Below are 7182 nucleotides of genomic sequence, written 5' to 3'. Positions count from 1 at the left end.
AACTTCTTACAGTCTGTTTTGAATAGAGATCCGCACAGAGCCATGTGGGGTGGCTGCCTCACGCCTGTCAGCGCTCCTTCCCTGGGCCCCCCTACGTCTGTTTCTCCTGTGATCTGTGGAGAAGCGAGGCGGGTCATGCTGTGATTTTGTCACAGGCCATTCTGTCCCCTTCGCATGGTGAGGTGTCATGGTGTCTCCTGAGATGAGGTGAGATCTAGGAGGTGGGCACTCGTGCATGTGTCCCACAGAGGACACTGCGTCTGCTCACTTGTCCCTGGTGGTTCTCTCCCGGACCCTTAGCTCTGAAGGGTCATCTCTGATGGCCCAGGTCACACAGCCGGGCACCGTCAGGGCACCCGATGCTCCGCACACGCTCTGCACATGCTCCACTGCCCTGTACTGACTGGGCACTAAGCTCCTTAATGCCCCTGCTTTGCTTTCCTAGGCTGGAGAATGAGCACAGCGGGGCGCACTGTCTCTCTCTGTCTGTCTCTGTCCTCCCCTCCCCCCACAAGGCCTCACCTGAACCGCCCAGCAGTTCCTGGTGCCTGGCCTCCCACAGACCAGGTCAGTCAGGTCTCAGTATTTACACATCTCCCCGGTGATTCAGACGGTAGTGAGGCTGGGAACCTGCACCTCGAGCAGCCCTGTGGAATCTGGCCGCACACTGGTCTCTGGGCCTTTTAAAATGCTTTCAGCCCCAGACCTGGCTTCATTGACTGGGAGGGGTTAGGGAAGGCGGGCACCACTGGGGCTGAAAGCTCCCGGGTGACTCTAATGCCGGAGTCTGGCAGCCCCACAGGCCACAGCCCCAAGCGCGGGAGGAAGGAAGTGATTGTCCTGGGCGATAAAGTCACCAAGTTGGTCACCTCCGACGTTTGCGTGCAGGACAGCCACCCTGTGGTCCCGACCTGGGCGGGGCGTGGATGCTGGGGCAGTTTTACAACTTTCCAATCCCTGGGCTCTGCTTTCAAAGATTTTAATCCAACTGTCAGGGTGGGGCTCCCAGTACTAGAGCAAGCCGGGGTGAGGACTGCCAAGTAACAGTGACGGTAATGGCAAGAGTAATAATATAGTGCCCATAGGAGCTCTGACAGCCCGAGATGACCGAGTGCATGGGGGCTGGCGTTCCGTGTGCCGGCGTCTCTGTGGTTGCTGGTTGTTGGTAGGTCTGCACCCTGCGGAGCTCTCTGGTGGCATCAGAACCCCCCGTCCCTCCCCCCTCCCCCCACTCTCTGTGAGCGCCAGGCCTGGCTCGTCCCAGACCCATCAGCAAACGGTGGGCGTCTCTGACTACTCATTGCACCAGGACTCCTGTCGGCATTTGCAGGTGGGACTAGGGCTCTGTTTTTATTAAATGTAGCGGGTGACATTGGTCAATAAAACTGTATGTTTCAGGCGTACAGTTCTGCACACACCATGTGACATTGCATAGTGTTCGCCACCCAAGTCACGTCTCCTTCCGTCCCCATATGCACTGGGGTTCTTCATGTCCCGAAATGATGGCCGGCCAGTGCCTGCAGCTTGGCACAGCTCTGCCCAAACAGGTGGAAAGTGCTCACACAGAAAGGCCGGAGGGCCCGGCCTGGCTCCGTTCCACATGGAAGCTGAAGCCCTCCCCGCAAGCGTCATGTCCCTTCCCCGCCCTGGAGACGGAGCTGCCGTGCTACTCTTTGTTTTGTTCAGATTTCTTTTCACTTATTTAAGAAAGCATGACAGCCCCGGGCTGCTGCCCGCAACACCGCCCCCTCCCCCCGTGACCCCCAGGCCCAGGTCAGCACATCTCACCATTGGGATCCTGACTGGACATGTGAGTTTCTGATAGCTGTCGTCTCAAACCCTGGGGCCTGGGCATTTATATAATCTCCTAGAGACCTAGTGCATAAAATTCGTGCACAGGTAGGGTCCCTAGGCCTGGCCGGCGATCAGAGTTGGGCCAATTGGGGCCTGTTGGCCGGGGGGATGGACGGAGTGTGGGAGGTTGGCTGCTGGCCCCAAGGAAGGAGCTGGCCCTTGGCCCTCCTGGGAAAGGGGCTGCATCCACCGCCAACCACCCCTGGTTCCCTGTCCCAGCCTGGAGCCCAAAGGCTCCAGCGGTGTCAGGAGAGGAGGTGACGGTCGCTGGGCCAGATGCAGAAGGAACGGATGCTGGATGCTGACGCCAGAGCCCTGTCACCATACAGTTCCCCACCTCCCCCCATCCTCCTTCCCTCACCGCTGTGCCGCCACTGGGGGAGGGACCACAGGAGGTTGGCCGGCTCTGGGAGGTCGGCTGTGGGAGCACACTGACCACCAGGGGTCAGCTCCTGCATTGAGCATCTGCCCCCTGGTGGTCAGTGAGCATCATAGCTACCGGTCGTTCCGGTCCTTCGGTCGTAATGGTCGCTTAGGCTTTTATATCCTATACTAGAGGCCGGGTGCACGAAATTCATGCACTTGGGGGGGGTGTCCCTCAGCCCAGCCCGCACCCTCTTTAATCGGGGACCCCTCGAGGGATGTTTGACTGGGATCGGGCCTAAACAGACAGTCGGACATCCCTCTCACTATCTAGGACTGCTGGCTTCCAACTGCTTGCCTGCCTGCCTGCCTGATCACCCCCTAACCACTCCCCTGCCAGCCTGATCACCCCCTAACCCAGGGGTGGGCAAACTTTTTGACTCGAGGGCCGCAATGGGTTCTTAAACTGGACCGGGGGGCCAGATCAAAAGCATGGATGGAGTGTTTGTGTGAACTAATATAAATTCAAAGTAAACATCATTACATAAAAGGGTACGGCCTTTGTTTTTTAGTTTTATTCATTTCAAACAGGCCGGATCCGGCCCGGGGGCCGTAGTTTGCCCACAGCTGCCCTAACCACTCCCCTGCCAGCCTGATCAATGCCTAATTGTTCCCCTGCCAGCCAGATCGCCCCCAACTGCCCTCCACTGCAGGCCTGGGTCCCCCTCAACTGCCCTCCCCTGCTGGCCATCTTTGACCACATGGGGGGAGGCCATCTTGTGTGTTGGAGTGATGGTCAATTTGCATACTGGTTGTGACTAATCAGCATATCCAGTCTTGACTAATTAGCATATCTGGTCATGACTGTGAAGGTGTCCTGACCAATTTGCATATTACCCTTTTATTAGTATCCTATATAATAAAATGCTAATATGCAAATTGTCCCCACGGGAGTTCGACCAACTGGGAGTTTGACTGCTTGCTATGACATGTGCTGACCACCAGGGGCCAGTGAGGCATGAAGGAAGTCCTGGGCTGGCAGCCGGCAGTCGGGGGAAGGGAGGCCGCAGCTGGCAGCTGGCACCCACTAGGGACCCTACCCGTGCATGAATTGCATGCACTGAGCCTCTAGTAGATAATAAAAGGGTCCTATGCAAATTGACCCTAAAGGAGGAATGACCAGAACGACCACTCAACCAGTCACTATGAGGTGCACTGACCACCTCTTGGTCCTTTTCCCCGGCTGGCAGGCTCTGATCACCTGATGGCAAATGGGGAACTGGGGGTGGGTGGCGGGGGACACAGGTGGTGCCAGGCCAAGGCCCCCACCCCACCAGTTGCCCCACACAAAGAGGGCAACCCGCGGGGGGGCGGGGGTGGAGCTGGGGAGTGGGCAGGAACAGCCGACCTCTCGGTCCCTTCCCCTGGCCATCAGACTCTGATCGCCTAATGGTGAAGGGGAACCAGGGTGGGTGCGGGGAGGGGTGGGGCCGGCTGCAGGCAGCAGGGAAGATGGTTCTGATCGCAGGACAGGCCTAGGCACCGTACCCGCACACGAATTTTGTGCACCAGGCCTCTAGTATATATCTATCTATCTATCTATCTATCTATCTATCTATCTATCTATCTATCATCTATCTATCTATCTATATATATATATAGATATACTTACGTGTGGATTGATTGGTTATATATATGTGTTTATGGATATATGTACTTTATTAATTTCTTATTTTAATTTTATTTTAAAATGAGTTCCTTTGGATTTTTTACTTCATATTACAACTCTGGTTTGATGTCCATTTTGGAATTCTGTGCACACGTAGCTACAGTCCACCCAGCAGCGAAGGGAGCACAGAATATTCATTATTGAAAGGAGCGCCCAGGGGAGAAGGGCCTAGTGCTCGCGGGCGATGAGAGCAATTCCACAAGGCGTCCACTGGAGGGCGCCGGAAGCTCACCCAATGGGGCAGGCGCCTGCAGAACCCATTTCTGCCAAGTGGAATCCATAGGGATGCGAATTGCCATTAATGTTCCCCGGGCAGGGCCTCCTCCCCCAGGGTCTGCTCTCCTGTCTTCTGTCTCACACGTGGCGCTTCCCTGAGGTTCAGTGTCCAGGACGAGAGCCACGCTGCACCGGGCAGGCCCTGCTCCGACACACGCAGGCGGGCGTCTGGAAGAATCCGGTGAGACCACACGCTCCACGCGGGTGGAAGCTCACCCCGCAGCCCGGCGGAGCGTTACAGCTGGAGCAGAGGCCGGCTCGGTAGCCGTCACCTGAGCCCCCACCTGAAAGGTGGCACACTCCTGTCCTGGGGACGACAGTGGGAACATAAAGATAAAATGCGGGGCTGCTTCCTGGGGGAACACGGGGGGGAGGGGGCGTCCGGGACGTGTTAGGCAGTGACTTTGTGTTACCTGGACGATACAGGTGTTTATAATATAAACAGAGGAAACAAGCCAATCAGACCCAGAGGGCCCTGCCCAGACCGCGTGGGAGGGGATTGTGAGCCCAGCGCCATGCAGATGGGACACGCGCCGCTGAAAGGAAGAGTGAGCGGGCGGACAAGGCCAGCTTTCCCAGGCCTCTGCAGCTGACGCCGGCTCGGGCTCTGCTCCCCGAAGCCCCCCGCTGGGGAGCGCCTGGGCTGCCCTGCGACGCACACGGCGCAGAAACCAGTGTTTAAAAAAGCGAATGTAATAACCAAAGGGGTTGGGGGCCTGAATGTGGACAGAAGAGACATGGACGCGACGGGGCAGCGCCCTCCAGGGGCAGGTGCCCGTGCAGCGTCTCAGCGCCCCCTGCCTCCCGTGGACCTGCCTGATCAGGCCACCTGCCGCTCCTAGGAGGAGGCAAAGGGCCCTCCCTCCGGTCAGAGGACAGACGAAGGGCCCTTTTGGGACGAGGACCCCAGCAGGAGTTCCCTGACTTTCCTTGTCCCCGTGGTCGCCACGGGGGTGGTCTTGCTCCCTAGGGACCATGTGGGGGGGGGGCATTTAGTGGGTGAATCCACGGACGCCACCGCTCCTCAGAGCACACAGCAGAGGGTTAGCGGCAAGGGCAGTCGCGTGGAGTTGAGTCCCTGGTTGCATTGGACCCGACCCCATCTTCTCCGTGGCTCAAACCCAGGCCGAGGCGCCAAGACGGACGTGCGCCCAAGAGCTGGAAGTGCTGACTGTGGCCCGCAGAGGAAGGCTCGGAGCGATCCGGGGCCGCCCTGGGAACCGCCAGCCCCGGGAGCCTGTGCTGGTTTGAATGGCACTGTTTTGTCCATGATCTTCCTTGGAAATGAAGCCTCTGTTGGGGCCTCTCATGGCTATTTTGAATTCTAAGTTCTTCTGCTAACCACCTCATTCCCACTTATCATGGTCCTACCTGCACACCAGGTGCTGAGCGGAGCCCAGGAACGCGGCCACGTCCTGCGCACCTCCTGCTCGCGAGGGGGCTCTTGGCGCAGTGAGGGAGCCAGGCCTAAACTATCCCTCACCCTCGGGCGTGGCAGACAAACACGGGAGCTCGAAGGCTCCGGCAGGTTCTGTGAGGTTGCCTGGGGCTCAGGTGAGGACACACAAGGCCAGGAAGGCAGCGAGGGTGACAGTGATGGCGGCAAAGCCATGGGAAGTGGGCGTGGAGCTCAAAGAGCCGGGGCATGTGCTGGTGACGTGGGGAGGGAGTCTGGGGGCCAGGCAAGCGCCACTTGGGGACCAGTCGTGTGTTTGGTCTTTATCCCGAGAGCTCTGGGGGGCAGGGGCCTGCCGGCTCAGGCGGGCCTTCATCAGATCCCATTTCAAAGTGCAGACAGTCACAGGCTAAAACTGAAAAACAGAAGCTGAACTCGTTTGAAAACCCCGTTATTTTTAAAAACAACTGGCTGACTGATTAGCTTTAAAGGATCTAATTAAACCATCGCGCCTTCTCCCTCCCAACAGTCAGAGAAGGGGCTGAATTCAAACACATTCATTTCCTGTGCACAGGCCGGCTGGGAGTTTTCCTGCGGTGGTTTCTAAGGTCATATTTCTTTTGAAGATCAGTTGAATATTTATGTGCGTGTGTTTTTTGATGTTGTTAAAATTCCCAATTCTCACTGTGCCTTCCAGGTTTTCTAGGACTTTCCACATACACTCCTCAGAGAGCCATGGGATCAGTAGCTCATTGTATAAATTCTCTGTGGTTTGGGCCATCTAGCTTTCCTGTGCAAAATGGGGTTTTCATTTCCTTTTCGTCTCATTTCTCTAGCTGACCAAACCTAGCCCACCAGATTTTACCTGTCCATCACCTGACCATCATAGCTAGTAGTGCCTTTGGAAATTTAGGCTACAAACCCTCCATGTCAGCGATTCTCAGCCAGCGTGCCACGAGAATTGTTAAAACATGCAATATCCGACTAGTTAGTCAGGGGCACTGACCTCTAGCCCCTTACATTACCAAATAACAGAATGACAGCAGCCACACAACAGTAGCCATCCAATGTGAATCAATCAAAAGTAGACCTAATATTCTGTAGATAGGCAAAAAATACATTCTTGGTGTGCTGCCGAATTTCAGTAACTACGGATGCCATGTGGGGGAAAGGGCTGAAAATCGCTGCTCTACGCGACTAAAATCCACCACATCCTCTGCTGCATGGGCTGCAGGGAGGGTGAGAGGACGGGGTGCGGAGTAGAAGGCAGCTGCGGTTATTGCGGCCTTTGAATCACTGGCTGCTGTCCTTCGAGAAGCAGTTATGTTTACCCTGCAGTAGGGGCTGCCCAGGGCCGCGTCATCCAGCTGCTGCACCCGTCCACCGCCCGGCCTGTCGTTTCACGGGAACACGGCCACGCTCACGGCTCACACCATCTATGGCGCTTTCCTGTTACAGGACCCATTAGCTGTACACCTGACATAGTTCCTCCCTGACCCTTTACGAAAACAGGTTGCCGACTGCTAGTCTAGAAAGCAGATGAAGCCATTTCTAGGTTTTTTTG

Source organism: Myotis myotis, unplaced genomic scaffold, assembly GCF_014108235.1.
Source record: "Myotis myotis isolate mMyoMyo1 unplaced genomic scaffold, mMyoMyo1.p scaffold_m19_p_18, whole genome shotgun sequence".
Classification (NCBI taxonomy): domain Eukaryota; kingdom Metazoa; phylum Chordata; class Mammalia; order Chiroptera; family Vespertilionidae; genus Myotis; species Myotis myotis.
This window is presented reverse-complemented; position numbering follows the sequence as displayed.